This window comes from Cryptomeria japonica, chromosome 1, assembly GCF_030272615.1.
Source record: "Cryptomeria japonica chromosome 1, Sugi_1.0, whole genome shotgun sequence".
Taxonomy (NCBI): domain Eukaryota; kingdom Viridiplantae; phylum Streptophyta; class Pinopsida; order Cupressales; family Cupressaceae; genus Cryptomeria; species Cryptomeria japonica.
In genome coordinates, this window is record NC_081405.1 from 248,271,415 (window position 1) to 248,286,618 (window position 15,204).

Below are 15,204 nucleotides of genomic sequence, written 5' to 3' on the forward strand. Positions count from 1 at the left end.
TGCATACATACATGGATGTATGCATTCATGCATACATACATGTATACATACATACATGCATACATACATACATGGATGTATAGATTCATGCATACATGCATACATACATACTAGTTGTGATGCATGCTTCACACAAAACGAATGACACTAGTAGAATAAAATTCCATATATGTCATTCAACCTTACCCACACCATCTATGCCACATTCCACAATGTCAATGCCAGACAACCATGATGCATAAACAAACATACCAAGCATGGCATATGAATTTGACATAACCTCCAAACAAAACCCATACAACCAACCCAATGCCTAAAACCCTTTATGCAACTCTATGATATATGTTCCTTGGTGTATCAATCAAAATATAAAACTCATATAGCTCAATTGCATGTCATTATTACTTGCAAACAAAAAACCCATCATCCAACTAAAGAGTGTTATTAGATCCTTCACGTAAATGCCATACAATCATCATATAAAAGTATCAATATCACTCAACCATGTTGCACAAATCCATTAAAAATCAATTAAATCAAAATCAAAATCCATACAACTTATTGACGTAGAACCTTAACTCAAAAAATCACAATCATCATGCATGAATAAGCACACTATGTGTTTGATAAAAATTAGTCACAATGTAGGCTTATCGTAAAAGCAAAAACAATTGTAGGATGTTATTTCATATATGTTACTCTATTGTAATGCACACCATATGTCTATTCCATAAGAATTATCAAACATAAGAGTTAATGTCACTCAACCATGAGGCATGAACAAACACATTAAGCATCATATAATCGTTTAATCAAATTTCATTTAACCCTAATTCATATGCACACTAAAAGTCATCATAAAATTTAGTGACATACATGCCATTAGACCCTTGACAAAAAAGCTATATTATTAGTGACACTCGATTAACATCAACCATGCACATGAACACCAAATACTCCATAATAATTATATGTAGATTAGTTATACAAATTTCATACAACACCCATAACACTCAAATTCTTCACATGTAATCACCATGCATGAGTACACTAGGCACATTGTAGGAGTTTCATGTAACCTTCAAACAAAACACATTCAACTCCACCTATACACCATGATGTAAACATAAAACTTAATAAAATTAGCATTACCCTTCACACAAAAGCTATATAGTTATATTACAAAAGAATGAATATCACTAACCATTGCGCATAAATAAGCACATCAATAATTTGCATAGCTAATTTGAATCTAATCACTATAGAGTGCTTAATGTTCTTGTGCATAAGGTTGACAATAACAAGATACATAAAATCATCAAGCACAAGATTCAATAGCACTCAACCATGAATCATGAAAAAGCAAATTAAGCACACAATATGAGTTTGATTCGAACTTTAAGGAAAAACTCTAGAACTCAATGACATATATGTCATTAGACCCTTCATGGAAAAATCATACACTCATAATACATAAGAATCAATATCACTCAATCATGATGCATGCACAAACACAATTTAGGTGAAATCCATTCAACTTGATGATATATATGTTATTGAATCCTTCAAACAAAACCCATAGAACTCAATGGCATGTCATTAAACCCTTCATGCCAAACCCATACAATTATCATGCATGAGAGTAAATATCAATCATGATGAATAAACACTTGCATTGAGAATAGCATAGGAGTATGATGCAAACTTCAAACGAAACTAGTACAATCATAACTGAATGATATATGCCACAAAAACTTCAAATAAAACCCATTACCTCAATGACAAATACACCATTTAAATTAGAAACAAAATCCATACAATCATAATGTACAAAAGTAATTATGTCACTAAACACGATACCCATTTAAGCATGCATAGGAGTTTGATGCAAAGCACTCGTGATTAAAGCCATGCAACTCATACCATATAAAAAATATAATTTCAGTGAAAATTAAATAGTCTTTATTTTTTATATTTTCATTAATCATACTTAAATATATATACAATCGCTTGATTAACAAAAGATAAATTATTCTAATTAACTTTGAAAACATAAATTTGATTAGCATAAAAATTTAATTTAATTAACTTTAAAAACACAAAAAAAAAGAAGTAGCAGAAAAAAAACACCTCTTGAAGGATGTCCATGGCCATCCTTAAAGAGTTTATGGAGGGGTATTCCTACCCCCCCTTAAAATGAAAAACTTTTTATTAATTATAATTGTTAGGTAATATTTACAAGTTCTTCAAATTTTTATCACTACACAACCATTTCCAATTAAACCAGCTATTGACATCTTTAAAATTATAGCATTCTTTGACTTCTTTTTTGTATTATTTCTTCCAATCCAAAAGAAAGTTGCACAATGCTCATTTACTAGCCATCTCTGAGACAGTAGGGAGCTAAAGTTTGAATGACCTAAAGGAAATAGAGTACTAATCTAGCAGTCTTGAGCCCTTGTCTATTGGTTAGCAAAAACATTAAATTCTCCAAAATAAGAAGTTTGAATTATTGGACGTACCTTAGCAATCAAATTTATAGCTCATTGTTGAAAAGCATAACTCCTCCAACCCATGTTAAAAGAAATAAACCTTCTACAAATCAATAGACATTATACATACATTAGAATCTTCATCAAGGAATACAAATTAAAATAACAAAAATATTAGTGAAACATCATTAAAATTAAAAAATTAGAAGAGGTATAAGATGGTATCTTAAAAAAATAAAACTTTTAGAGAAAAACCTTACATCCTCTTATTTTTTAATGAAAAAAATAATGTACTTTTCAAGCTCACTTTGTAAGAAAGACGACTCTTAACACCTTCCTAGTGTGTGACACTTAATTTCAACTTTGGCATGACACGCCCTCGAGCTCCACATGAAACTAGCTAATACAAACTGTCAAGAATAATATCGTGTCTATAACAAAAATTGTTGTTAACAAAGGCAAAATCCCAGAAGAAGTACACGGGAAGAACAATAGAATGACGAAGCTAAAAATACTCCTACACAAAATCACAACATACAATAAAAAATATGATAGATATTAATGGGAGTTTCGAACTCTGGCAACAGGTGCGGATGGATTGGTATTGCTTCAGCCATCAAAATGTCTACTATTATATAGCTAATATAAAATTGGAGCTGATCGTTTGAGACAATGAGCAGAAGCAACTGTTCGTGTGTTATTGCCAAGTTTCAGACTAACTGCGGATCTTACATTAACTGTTTATGAAATTTTGTAATTTTTGAGTTAGATCATCTGTTATTGCTTGGTTTCAAGTCTTTTCTAATTTATAGCCTCTACTTCGTATCAGTATGAAGGAGCTGCAAGGGAAGGAGGAAGAGGCCCAAGCATTTGGGATACGTCATACCCTAGGTTAAACTTTTACTTACATCTATTTATCTGTATCTTCCATTTCTATCGATTGAATTCTCTTATGCAATTCTTGTTGAAGATGATCTAATTATAGATAAACAACACCTTGTATAAATTGAAATTAAGTTAATATTCACAGACATCAAAAGATGGCATTAACCGTGGAGACAATGGGCAAATATGTTAAGACATATATAGAACTCATATATGTGGGTTGATACGAGAACATCTATTGCAGTCTAATACCTAGATCTAGTAATTCCCAACAAATAACTGATGAAAATTTCTATAAAATTGTGTCTTACTTTGATATTTTCCATGTGAAAAGCAGGACTGATGATTCTTCTATGTTGAGCTCATTTCTCGCCTTTCAAGTCCAGTAACTCTTCACCTTCCAATTTCTTGAGAGCATTATTGGCCTCGATTTTCTCATAATCATCAGATCTCACAGAGAGTATCTCTTGCACCAGCTGGGGATCTGCAATATTTGTTCCTGCAACAGGTCCAAACCAAAGCAAGAATGTGCTCCCTGTAATGCAAAATCACACTCCAAGAAAAAAAAAGTTAAGTATGATGGAGATCAACCCATTAGATTTCAGAATTAGAAATTTAAACGCTATTCGTTCGACAGGCATCAGATATATTTTGGCCTTACTTCACCCTGTGATGAGTCCTACTCCTTACAGAACCACTTGTGTGGGCAAGATGTTACTGGTAGGACTACTGAAGGTGGTTAGCCCTCAGTAGTCTGCCCATACAAGTAATTCCCTGCTCATACATTAAAGAACAATTCATGCCTCACTAGATTGGAGTTCTAGATAGTTTATCTAAAACAACAATAGGATTTACAACCAAAATGTATGGTTTAAATGGGTTGTTAAAGAAGCAATCTATTCTTATAACCCCAAAGAGACCAGTACCTCAATGGTTAAGAACCCAAACATACTAATGGGAGGTCCTAGAGGAGATTCCTAGTCTAACAATCAGTGTTTCTTAAAAAAGGAGGAGAAAAAACTGTTACAAGAATAACAATAGAGAAAAAAAAAACAAAGATAGCGAGATTGCACCATAGATTTTGGTCCACTGATGATAGAATGAGAAAACTATCGCATAGGATTAGAACTAGCCTTCTGCATCATCTTCATCATCTCTTTAGCATTTCCAAGAAAGAGCTTGTATGGAGACTGAAAATTGCATCTGTATTTTTCTAGGCCTCCACCATACACGTTGGAGAAGTACTGATCCGTAATTTTATTCAATATTAATTCTAATCATCCTCATGGCATAACTGCATTCTCTGTATTAGAACTGAAACTCAGATCCAATGCAGAGAATAATGAATAGCATTCATTATAGTTTACTGGGATGGAGAGCTTCTGTACTGGTGTGTATGTGGTAGGTGGTTCTTGTAACAGTAGAATTCCCACTGGATTCTCATATTCGGTACAGCCTCTGCTTCACATCAGGATGGAGGAGCTGCAAGGGAAGGAGGAAGAGGCCCAAACATTTGGGATAAGTACTCCCACACCCCAGATTAACTTTTACCTTTATATACATCTATTTATCTATATCTTCCTTTTCTATCGATTGAATTTCCCTCATGCAATTCATTTTAGTAGCTTAATAAAAAAAGCAACAATCTTAGAATGACCTTAAAAATTTAACACTAAGTTTAATGATCGATTGGAATTGATGTATAGATTTTATTTAGCAGCGTAAATGGGATACTCCTTCCCCTCAATGTTCTTGCTTTTGTCATATAGCAGTTTAATGTAATTGTGTTTTGTTTTCTTATCACTTTTATGTAAATATGTGAATATAGGCCAAGGCCTTGAGGTAAATGAGTCAAAAACTTTAAAAAGGGATAGTACGATAGTATCAATGTATAAAGCAGAAACGCAAATAATATAAATGTGAGGCAAACTTCCCTGAGTTTGCAAAATCTGCAAGAGAAAATACGTAATCTGCAGGTTGAAGAAGTTGTTTGTGGAAGGCACATCTATTTGTTGTTCTAAGTCTAGTTTGTCATAAAAAATCAACCAATTCATGAAATCTATAAATTAGAAAGGAAAAATCAACCAATTCATGAAATCTATAAATTAGAAAGGAAAAGAATGCCTGAAATGACTATGAGCTGGAAAATGGCTTGTTGTTGACAAGAGTAGATCGCAGGGGCTGCTTGGAGGAAGGTGCATCTATTTGTTGTTCTAAGTCTAGTTTATCATAAAAATCAACCTGTTCACTAAATCCAAAAATTAGAAAAGAAAAGAATACTTGAACTGACTATGAGCTGGAAAATGGCCTGTTGTTGACAAGACTAGATTGCAGAAGTGGCTGCTTGGTGGAAAGCACATCTACTTGATTTTCTAAGCTTAGTTCATCATAAAAATTAATCAGTTAACTAAATCCATAAATTAGAAAGGACAAAAATGACTACTAACTATTGAGCTGGAAAATGGCCTATTGTTGACAAGAGTAGATTGCAGAGCCTAGTTGGTGGAAGGTACATCTACTTGTTTTTTAAGCCTAGTTTTGTCATTCAAATTAACCAGTTTACTAAATCCATAAATTAGAAAGGAAAGAATTCTTGTACTGACTATTGAGCTGCAAAATTACCCATGGTTGACAAATGTAGATTGCAAAGCCTAGTTGGTGGAGGGCACATCTACTTGTTTTTCTAAGCCTAGTTTGTTTGAAAATTAACCAATTTACTAAATCCATAAATTAGAAAGGAAAAGAATGCTTGTAATGACTATTAAGCTGGAAAATGGCTCATGGTTGACAAGAGTAGCTTGCAGAGCCAAGTTGGTGGAAGGCACATCTACTTGTTTTTTTAAGCCTAGTTTGTCATCAAAATTAACCAGTTTAATATATTCATAAATTAGAAAGGAAAATAATGCTTGTACTGACTGTTGTGTTGCAAAATGGCCTCTGGTTGACAAGAGTAGATAGCAGAGCCTATTTGTTGGAAGGCACATCTACTTGTTTTTTTAAGCCTAGTTTGTCATAAAAATTAACCAGTTTACTAAATCCATAAATTAGAAAGGAAAAGAATGCTTGTACTAACTATTGAGCTGCAAAATGGCCTGTGGTTGACAAGAGTAGATTGCAAAGCCTACTTGGTAGAAGGCACATCTACTTATTTTTTCAGCCTAGTTTGTCATAAAAAGTAGCCAGTTTATTAAATCCGTAAAATTAGAAAGGAAAAGAATGCTATACTGACTATTGAGTTACAAAATGGCTTGTGGTTGACAACAGTAGAATGCAGAGCCTACTTGGTGGAAGACACATCTTCTTGTTTTTTAAAACCTGGTTTGTCATAAAAATTAACTAATTAACTAAATCCATAAATTACAAAGGAAAAGAATGCTTGTACTAACTATTGAGCTGCAAAATGGCCTGTGGTTGACAATAGTAAATTGCAAAGCTTAGTTGGTGGAAGACACATCTACACTTGTATTATAAGCATAGATTTTCATAAAAATTAACCAGTTCACTAAATCCATAAATTACAAAGAAAAGAATGCCTGTACTGACTATTGAGCTGCAAAATGGCATGTGGTTGACAAGAGAAGATTGCATAGCCTGCTTGGTGGAAGGCACATCTACTTATTTTTCTAAGTCTAGTTTGTCATGAAAATTAACCATTTTACTAGATCCATAAATTAAAAAGAAAAAGAATGCTTTATAGTATTATACTGACTATTGAGATGGAAAGTGGCCCCGTGGTTGTCAAGACTAGATTGCAAAACCTTTCTGGTGGAAGGCGCATCTACTTGTTTTTCTAAGCCTGGTCTGTCACAAAAATTAATCAGTTTACTAATTTCATAAATTAAAGAGGCATTCTAAAAATGGCCCTGTGGTTTTCTAAGCCTAGTTTGTCATTAAAATTAATAAGTTTACTAAATCCATAAATTAGAGAGGCATTCTAAATATGGCCCTGTGGTTGGCAAGACTAGATTGCAGAGCCTGCCATGTACTTGTTTTTCTAAACCTAGTTTGTCAATTAGAAAGGAAATGAATGTCTGTACTGACTATCGAGCTAGAAAATAGCCTGTGGTTGACAAGAGTAGATTGTAGAACCTGCTTGGTGGAAGGCACTTCTACTTTCTTTTCTAAACTTATTATAGAGAATATGGAAGCATCCATATGACGATGACACATTATGGCTCTTTTGGGTGTCAAGGGACCTTCTGTTAGTTCACAGATATTATTGTCTTTTCTTGGTTGTTTGACAGAGATCGACCACATGGTGGCTTGCTAATTCTTGTTTATTGAGAAGAAAAGCATGTGTACAAATAAGTCCCCACAAAACTGCACATGATACAATTAGAGGAAGCCTATGACAAAGCCCTAGAAGTAGACCTAACAACAGGGCATCCTAATTAAGATAACATTGTTTTTGGTTGATTTCCCTACACAAACAAAGCATTTGACAATCTTGTTCAACTGGCAAAATAAAGCCATCTTTTATTACTTTTTATGGCATCTGCAATCATGATGAAATAACAAAGCACACTAATCCACACATTAGGATTGTTTTGGGTGTCCAGGTACCTGTTAGTTGACAGATATTATTGTCTTTTTCTGGTTGTTTGACAGAGATAGACCTCATGGCGACTTGCTAATTCATGTTTATTAGGAAGAAAAGCATGAGTACAAATAAGTCCCCACAAAACTGGACACGATCCAATTAGAGGAAGCCTGTTACAAAACCCTAGAAGTAGACCTAACAGCAGGGCACCCTAATTAGATAACACTGTTTTGGTTGATTTCCCTACAGAAACAGAGCATTTAACAATCTTGTTCGACTGACAAAATAAAGCACTCTTTTATTACTTTTTATGGCATCTGCAAACCATCAAAAACTAACACAGCACACAACTACAATTAAAGATTCAAGGAATCAAACAAAGAAATGCAGAGATGAAAATCCACACAAATAAATAACTAAGAGAGTCCTAATCCACACGAAAAAATACAAATGACACAATCAGTAGTACAAATGCAATGCTTATTCTAAAGAATTCGACTAGAAAAATACAATACAATGCCCATTAAAACACATACCCATGCCTCTGCTATCACTTATTCCTCATTTCATACTTCTCATACAAATCCTTGCGCAGTCTTCCGCAAATATGAAAAACAACAAATGCAAAATGTTTATGTGAGCAGTCAGGGAAATGAACAACAAATAATGCTTTTATATAGGCATATCATGAGTTTAACCGTTTGGTACTGCTTTTTTCCTTAAAAAAAAAACATTTCCGTTGAAAGGAGCGCAGTTCAAACAGCTGGAAGATTGTCTCCAACATTTACATTAAGCTTGGAAGATTTTTGCAATTTCATTTATGTTTTTCATTTCAATTGATACATAATAAATATTTTTATTATTGATTGATAATGTGCACTACAATAACAAACTGAATTTAACATTCATTATATACTTTTAAAAAATTTAAGTTATATTGATTAAGTTATATACACCAAATCTAGATTTCTTTATCCTAGGTCATTTATGTAATGTGTGGGAGAGATCTTTCATGATTTCAATCTAAATGAAAATTAATATGTTTAACTCCCTCCATTTTTCTATTAACCATTCTAAAGTTGATAACTTTTTACATCATGGAATCATTTGATTGTCACACAATTGTTTATGATTTTAACACTAGAAGGAACATCTACTTTAAGAACATTTTGATTTGGAGCATTAAAAGTAACAACACCTACGATATTAGTATTATAATCTAAGATATTATTGTAATATCCTTAAGAGTATATTTCTACAGGGTTTAATGTCAATCAACACAATGTCCATATTTATTGCAAGATCAGATCTAATACAATAATATTATTCTGAAAAGAATATGCAGAAATGGATGAGAATGTCATCTAAATGCTAAAAAATAACACAAAACCACAACCCAACTACTCTTTATTAATTTCAATAGTGATGTTAACTTGAACGAATTTAGCTTTAACATATTTGTTGGAATGACTAAAATTATTATTATTATCAAAAGAAATGTCACAAACTAACATCAATATATGCTTAAGGAGCCACCACATGCTTACAAACCCTAGGTACAAAGTGAGCCTCCTAAAAGTAAGAGAAACATGTGTTGCAGAAATTGTCAAATATTAGGTAATCAAACCTGAAGCATAATCCCTATGTGCAATTGCTCAATGCTAGAGAAGGGCTTTCATCCACAATCTAATTGTAGTAATTGAGATGTTTCCATCCTTTAATTTTTTATAACAAATGAAAATGATATATAATCTATTTGAGGGAATAATTCCATAAAATGTGGATGTCATCACTACTCTTTAGCTCAGCTTAAAAAAACACTAGAGCGACCTTCTTGTTGGTATTTGTTATCATTGATGACTCGGTGTTGTCATTGATGTCAACCATCAACTTGTGTATTGTGTTGTGATTGTCAGATTGTGGAGATATTATTGACTAAGTGTTTAGGAGGATATTGGAGATTGTTGTTAGTATAATTATGATGTTGTTTATTGGTGTCAACCCTTTAGTGATGGATATGTTGTTGATGTATTTTGTTGTGTCTGTTGGTGTTGTCAATTGTTTATTGTGGGTATTTGTTGTCATTGTTGTCACATGGTTCAATTGTGTGCATAGCTATGGTGGAGACAATTGGTTATTATAATTGATGACTAGATGTTGTTATTGATGTTATGTTGATGATGGAAGTACATATTGTTGATATGGTGTAGATTGGTATCTTAGATAATAATAATAAGGTGATTATCGATCCAGATGAATGTGTAGATGGTTGATGGTTGAAAGTGTTCCTTGTTGCGGATGTCCACCTTCTTTGTGTTGATGTCTACACTCAGTATTAGGTGTTGTCACATATAAGAATTGCATATGATCAAATGGTTGGTTTCTCTATCATATGTGTGGTGCAATTAATATAGAATGTAGATGAATCATGGTTGAAGATCACACTCTTGGTGTTGATATCCATGCCCAGCTGGCTATGATGTCATGATTGATGGTAAGTTATGTCAAAAATAGTGACTGGGAGTTGCTCTGTCAAATGTGTGTCGATGAGACAATTGGTGTTGGTATCTGTCCATACATGATGATGATGATGTTGAAAGTTGTTTTGTCAGATATGCAGTTGTGGAGAGATGTTCAATGAGTACAAGATCATGGGGGGCCAAAAAGTGGCTGTGAGAAAAAAACACATTTTTTTCTTTGTCAAACATGTCAAATTCTACTTTAACATTTTGCATCCAGGTTGAGTAAAATTTAAATTTGGTTTGTAAATACCAAACCAAAATGGATATCTATTAATAATAATATCCATTTCCTAACATCATCGTTGAGATGTAGTGTTTTAAAAAACAAATAGTCATTTCAAAAATGGATATCCATTTTATTTAGCCTAAAAAGAATACTTTAGTAAAATGGGCATAACTTGTGTGTTTCTTATTGAAATTTTGATTTTCTAAAAGCATTGGAAAGGTGATTCAGAGACCTACAAAGTGGATAAGGTAATTTTATTAGATTATACATCAAAAATTAATTATAACAATTTTAAGTTGATCCTTCAATTTTAAAACTTTATATATTTTTTTTTGAAGATTTTTTGTTTGTTAATTTTTTATTGGGCATAAATGCTATTTTGAAAACCCCACATGTACAACAAGCATAACTTGACTTAAACTTATCATTTTTTTAATTCTTTTTTTTAAAGTGTATATAATTGTATCTAGCTTGATGTCATTTTCAAAAAAATTAAAAACAAAAAAGTTATTAAAATATTAGGAAAACCTATTATGTCAAGTTTATGGATCTTTTTCATTAAAAATTATATTCAAAATAGAAAAATTAATCCAATTGAAAAAAATTACATATTTGAAATCTACACAATCTCATTTATAATGGGTTTTAATTTCATTAAATTTTTTTGCAAAAAAGGTCTTAAGATATATGTCCAAAGTCAATATTTTGTATGGACAGTGATATGGCCTTCAAGTTGCAGGTCAAACCATGTCCAAGGCTAAGAGTCGGCTCCCCAAGCCTTTTTTTGAAGCAAAATCCAAAGCAAAAATTGGTGTTGGAATTTAATTCTTTTTGAAACGGGATCTCATTTAGTTAAAAATAAGATATCGTTTAAAAAATGGGATCATGTTTCAAAAATGAAATGGGATCTCGTTTCATAAACGGGATATGGTTTATTTTTATATTGAAAATGACTTAATATATACATGAAATATAATATTTTTTATATTATTTATTTTTTATATTGAAAATGGCCTGTACATACATGAATTATAACAATTAATTATAAGTCACATTTCAATAAAATACATATTAAAATATGATTTATACTTTAAGTTATATTTCATATATATTGACGGGATGTTTGAGATTGTATTTAGATCTATAAGTTGTAGACTTTATAAATATTTAAACTTAGTTAAATTTAAATAATTAGTAGGCTCTTATCAATACTCTCTCTCTCTCTCTCTCTCTCTCTCTCTCTATATATATATATATATATATATATATATATATCACTCTCTTTATCTCAAACTTAGTCAAATTTCAGTAATTAGTAGGCTCCTATCAACATTTTCCTGCTCTCTCAATATCACTCTTTATCTCCCTTGATCTCTAGACCTATCTCTCTCCATATTACTCTTCCTATATCTCCTCTCTACCTTTATCTCACTCTCTCCTCTCTCTCCCAAAATCTAGACCTATATCTCTACCTCTCCCTATATCTCTACCTCTCCCTCGCATCCTTGACTCTCTACTCTTTGTCTCCTCTCTCTATGCACCTCCCCTCTCTCTATGCACCTCCCCTCACTCTGTCCCTACCTCTATTTCTGTACATATACCTCTCTCTCTCTCTCTCTCTCTCTCTCTCTCTCTCTCTCTCTCTCTCTCTCTCTCTCTCTCCTATGAACTCATTTCCATCTTTTTCTCTCTACATATTGATCCCTCCCACTCTTTATTTATCCATATCTCTCTAATTTCTATCTCCCCACTCAGTCTCTATAAAACTAGAGAAGGAGGGATATATATGTAGGTAGAGTGATTGAGAGGGGAGATACAGAGAGTACATTTGGGGACCTGGATAGAAAGAGAGGAAGAGGGGAGATAGAAAGAAGTAGAAAGAGATGGATAGGTAGATAGGGGGAGAGTGGGAGGGGTGGAGATGTAGAGATGGAGAGAGAGAGAGAGGGTGAAAAAGAGATGTGTAGAGGAAGATAAGGTGGTAGGGAGGGAGAGAGGTACGTAGAGAGAGATAAAGAGGTATATGTAGAGAAAAGAAGTAGGCAAGGAGTGAGGGGAGGTGTGTAGAGAGAGAGAGGAGACAAAGAGCAAAGAGTTAAGGATGTGAGAGAGAGGTAGAGAGATAGGTCCATATTTTGGGAGAGAGAGAGGAGAGAGTGAGATAGAGAGGTAGAGAGGGGATAGAGGATAGATAAAAGTAGAGAGGGAAGGAGGGAGGGGTAGGTAGAGAGAGTGAGAGGGGAGATAGAAAGTAGAGAGTGATTGATAGGTAGAGAGGGGGAGAGAGTTGGAAGGAGAGAGGGAAGGGGGTGGAAGAGAGATGTATGTAGATAAATATAAGTTGGTAGGAAGGGAGAGAAACATATGTAGAGATAGAGAGGTACATGTAGAGAAATAGTGGTAGGTAGTGAGTGAGGGTAGTTGTCTAGAGAGAGAAAGAGAGAGGGTGGGAGGGAGAAAGAGATAGAGGGTGGAAGAGAGACGTATGTAGAGAAAGATAAGTTGGTAGGGAGGGAGAGAGGTACGTAGAGAGAGATAAAAAGGTATATGTAGAGAAAAGAAGTAGGTAGGGAGTGAGGGGAGGTGTGCAAAGAGAGAGGAGATAGAGAGTGGAAAGTTAATGATGTGAGAGAGATGTAGAGAGATAGGTTAAATTTTGGGAGAGAGAGGAGAAAGTGAGATAAAGAGGTAGAGAGAGGATACAGAGATAAAAATATACAGGGAAGGAGGGAGGGGTGATGAGGTAGAGAGAGATGTATGTAGAGAAAGATAAGTTGGTAGAGAGGGAGAGAAATGTTTGTAGAGAGAGATAGAAAGGTATATTCAAAGAAATATAGGTAGGTAGGGAGTCAAGGGTGGTGTGTAGAGAGAGTAAACAAAGATTAGAGAGTTAAGGATGTGAGAGAGAGGTAGAAAGATAGGTCTAGATTTTGGGAGAGAAGGTAGAGAGTGATATAGAGAGGTAGAGAGCAGATAGAGAGGAGATAAAAGTAGAGAGGTAATGAGGGAGGAGTGGAGAGAAAGAGAGGGTGGAAGAGAGATCTATGTAGAGAAAGATAAGTTGGCAGGGAGGGAGAGAAAGGTACGTAGAGAGAGATAAATATATATATGTAGAGAAATAGAGGCAGGTAGGGAGTGAGGGGAGGTGTGTAGAGAGAGAGGAGACAAAGATTAGATAGTTAAGGAAGTGAGGGAGAGGTAGAGAGATATGTTTAATTTTTTGTAGAGAGAGAGAGGGAGAAAGAAAGAGAGAGAGAGGGTGTAAGAGAGATATGTGTAGAGAAAGATAAGTAGGTAGGGACAAAGAGAAAGGTTAGTAGAGAGAGATAGAGAGGTATATGTAGAGAAATAAAGGAAGATAGGGAGTGAGGGGAGGTGTGTGGAGAGATAGGAGATGGAGAGTAGAGACTTAAGGATGTGAGAGAGAGGTAGAGAGGGGATAGATGGGAGATAAAATTAGACATGGAAGGAGGGAGTGTGGTGAGGTAGAGAGAGGGAGATGTATGTAGAGAAGGATAAGTTGGTAAGGAGGGAGAGAAATGTATGTAAAGAGATATAGAGGTGTATGTAGAGAAATAGAGGTAGGTAGGGAGTGAGGGGAGGTGTGTAGAGAGAGAAGAAAGGGAGTAGAGAGTTAAGGATGTGAGAGGAAGGTAGAGAGATAGGTCTAGATTTTGGGAGAGAATAAAGAGAGATAGAGAGGTATAGAAGGGATGGAGGGGAGGTAAAAGTAGAAAGGGAAGGAGGGAGAGGTAGAGAGAGAGGGTGGAAGAGAGATTTATGTAGAGAAAGATAAGTTAGTAGGGAGGAAGATAAAGGTATAGAGAGAGAGATAGAGTGGTATATGTAGAGAAATAGTGGTAGGTAGGGAGTGGGGGGAGGTGTGTAGAGAGATATAAGATAGAGAGTAGAGAATTAAGGATGTGAGAGAGAGGTAGAGAGATATGACTAGATTTTTAGAGAAAGGAGAGAGTGAGATAGAGTATTAGAGAGGGGATAGAGGGGAGATAAAAGTAGAGAGGGAAGGAGTGAGGGGTGGAGAGAGAGATATGGGAGGGTGGGAGGGAGAAAGAGAGAGAGGGTAGAAGAGAGATGTATGTATAGAAAGATAATCTAGTAGGGAGGGAGAGAAAGGTTTGTAAAGAGGGATATAGAGGTATATGTAGAAAAATAGAGGTATGTAGGGGGTGAGGGGAGGTGTGTAGAGAGAGAGGAGACAAATATTGGAGAGTTAAGAATGTGATAGAGAGGTAGAGAGATAGATCTTTATTTTGGGAGAGAGAGGATAGAGTGAGATAGAGAGGTAGAGAAGGGATAGAGGAAAAGTGATATAGAGATAGATATGTCTAGAGCTCAAGAAAGATGAAGGGAGTATGAAAATATTGATAGGGGCCTGTTGATTACTAAAATTTGACTAAGTTTGAAAATTTATAAGATCTTCTAAAATCTAGAATTTGCATTATAAATCATAGAGATCTAAAACCACTCTCAAATATTTTGTCAAAATATGCGTGAAATATAGCTTAAATTCTTTTCTTA

General features: G+C 34.3%; 1 long non-coding RNA gene across 7 annotated transcripts; it reads right to left on the reverse strand.

Moving 5' to 3' along the window:
• Nucleotides 1–2,191: 2,191 nt before the first annotated feature.
• On the reverse strand, nucleotides 2,192–8,554 carry LOC131079687 (uncharacterized). 7 transcript variants are annotated; one of them, XR_009114017.2, is made up of 4 exons: nucleotides 8,454–8,554; nucleotides 4,451–4,859; nucleotides 3,689–3,912; nucleotides 2,192–2,595 (listed from the first exon to the last, which is right to left on the reverse strand). It is a non-coding gene; the product is annotated as an uncharacterized LOC131079687 (long non-coding RNA). The 7 variants fall into 7 exon arrangements; XR_009371791.1 differs by lacking the exon at nucleotides 8,454–8,554 and adding an exon at nucleotides 6,607–8,436; XR_009371789.1 differs by lacking the exon at nucleotides 8,454–8,554 and adding an exon at nucleotides 5,658–6,592 and having other exon boundaries at nucleotides 4,451–5,558.
• Between the last annotated feature and the right edge of the window lie 6,650 nt (nucleotides 8,555–15,204).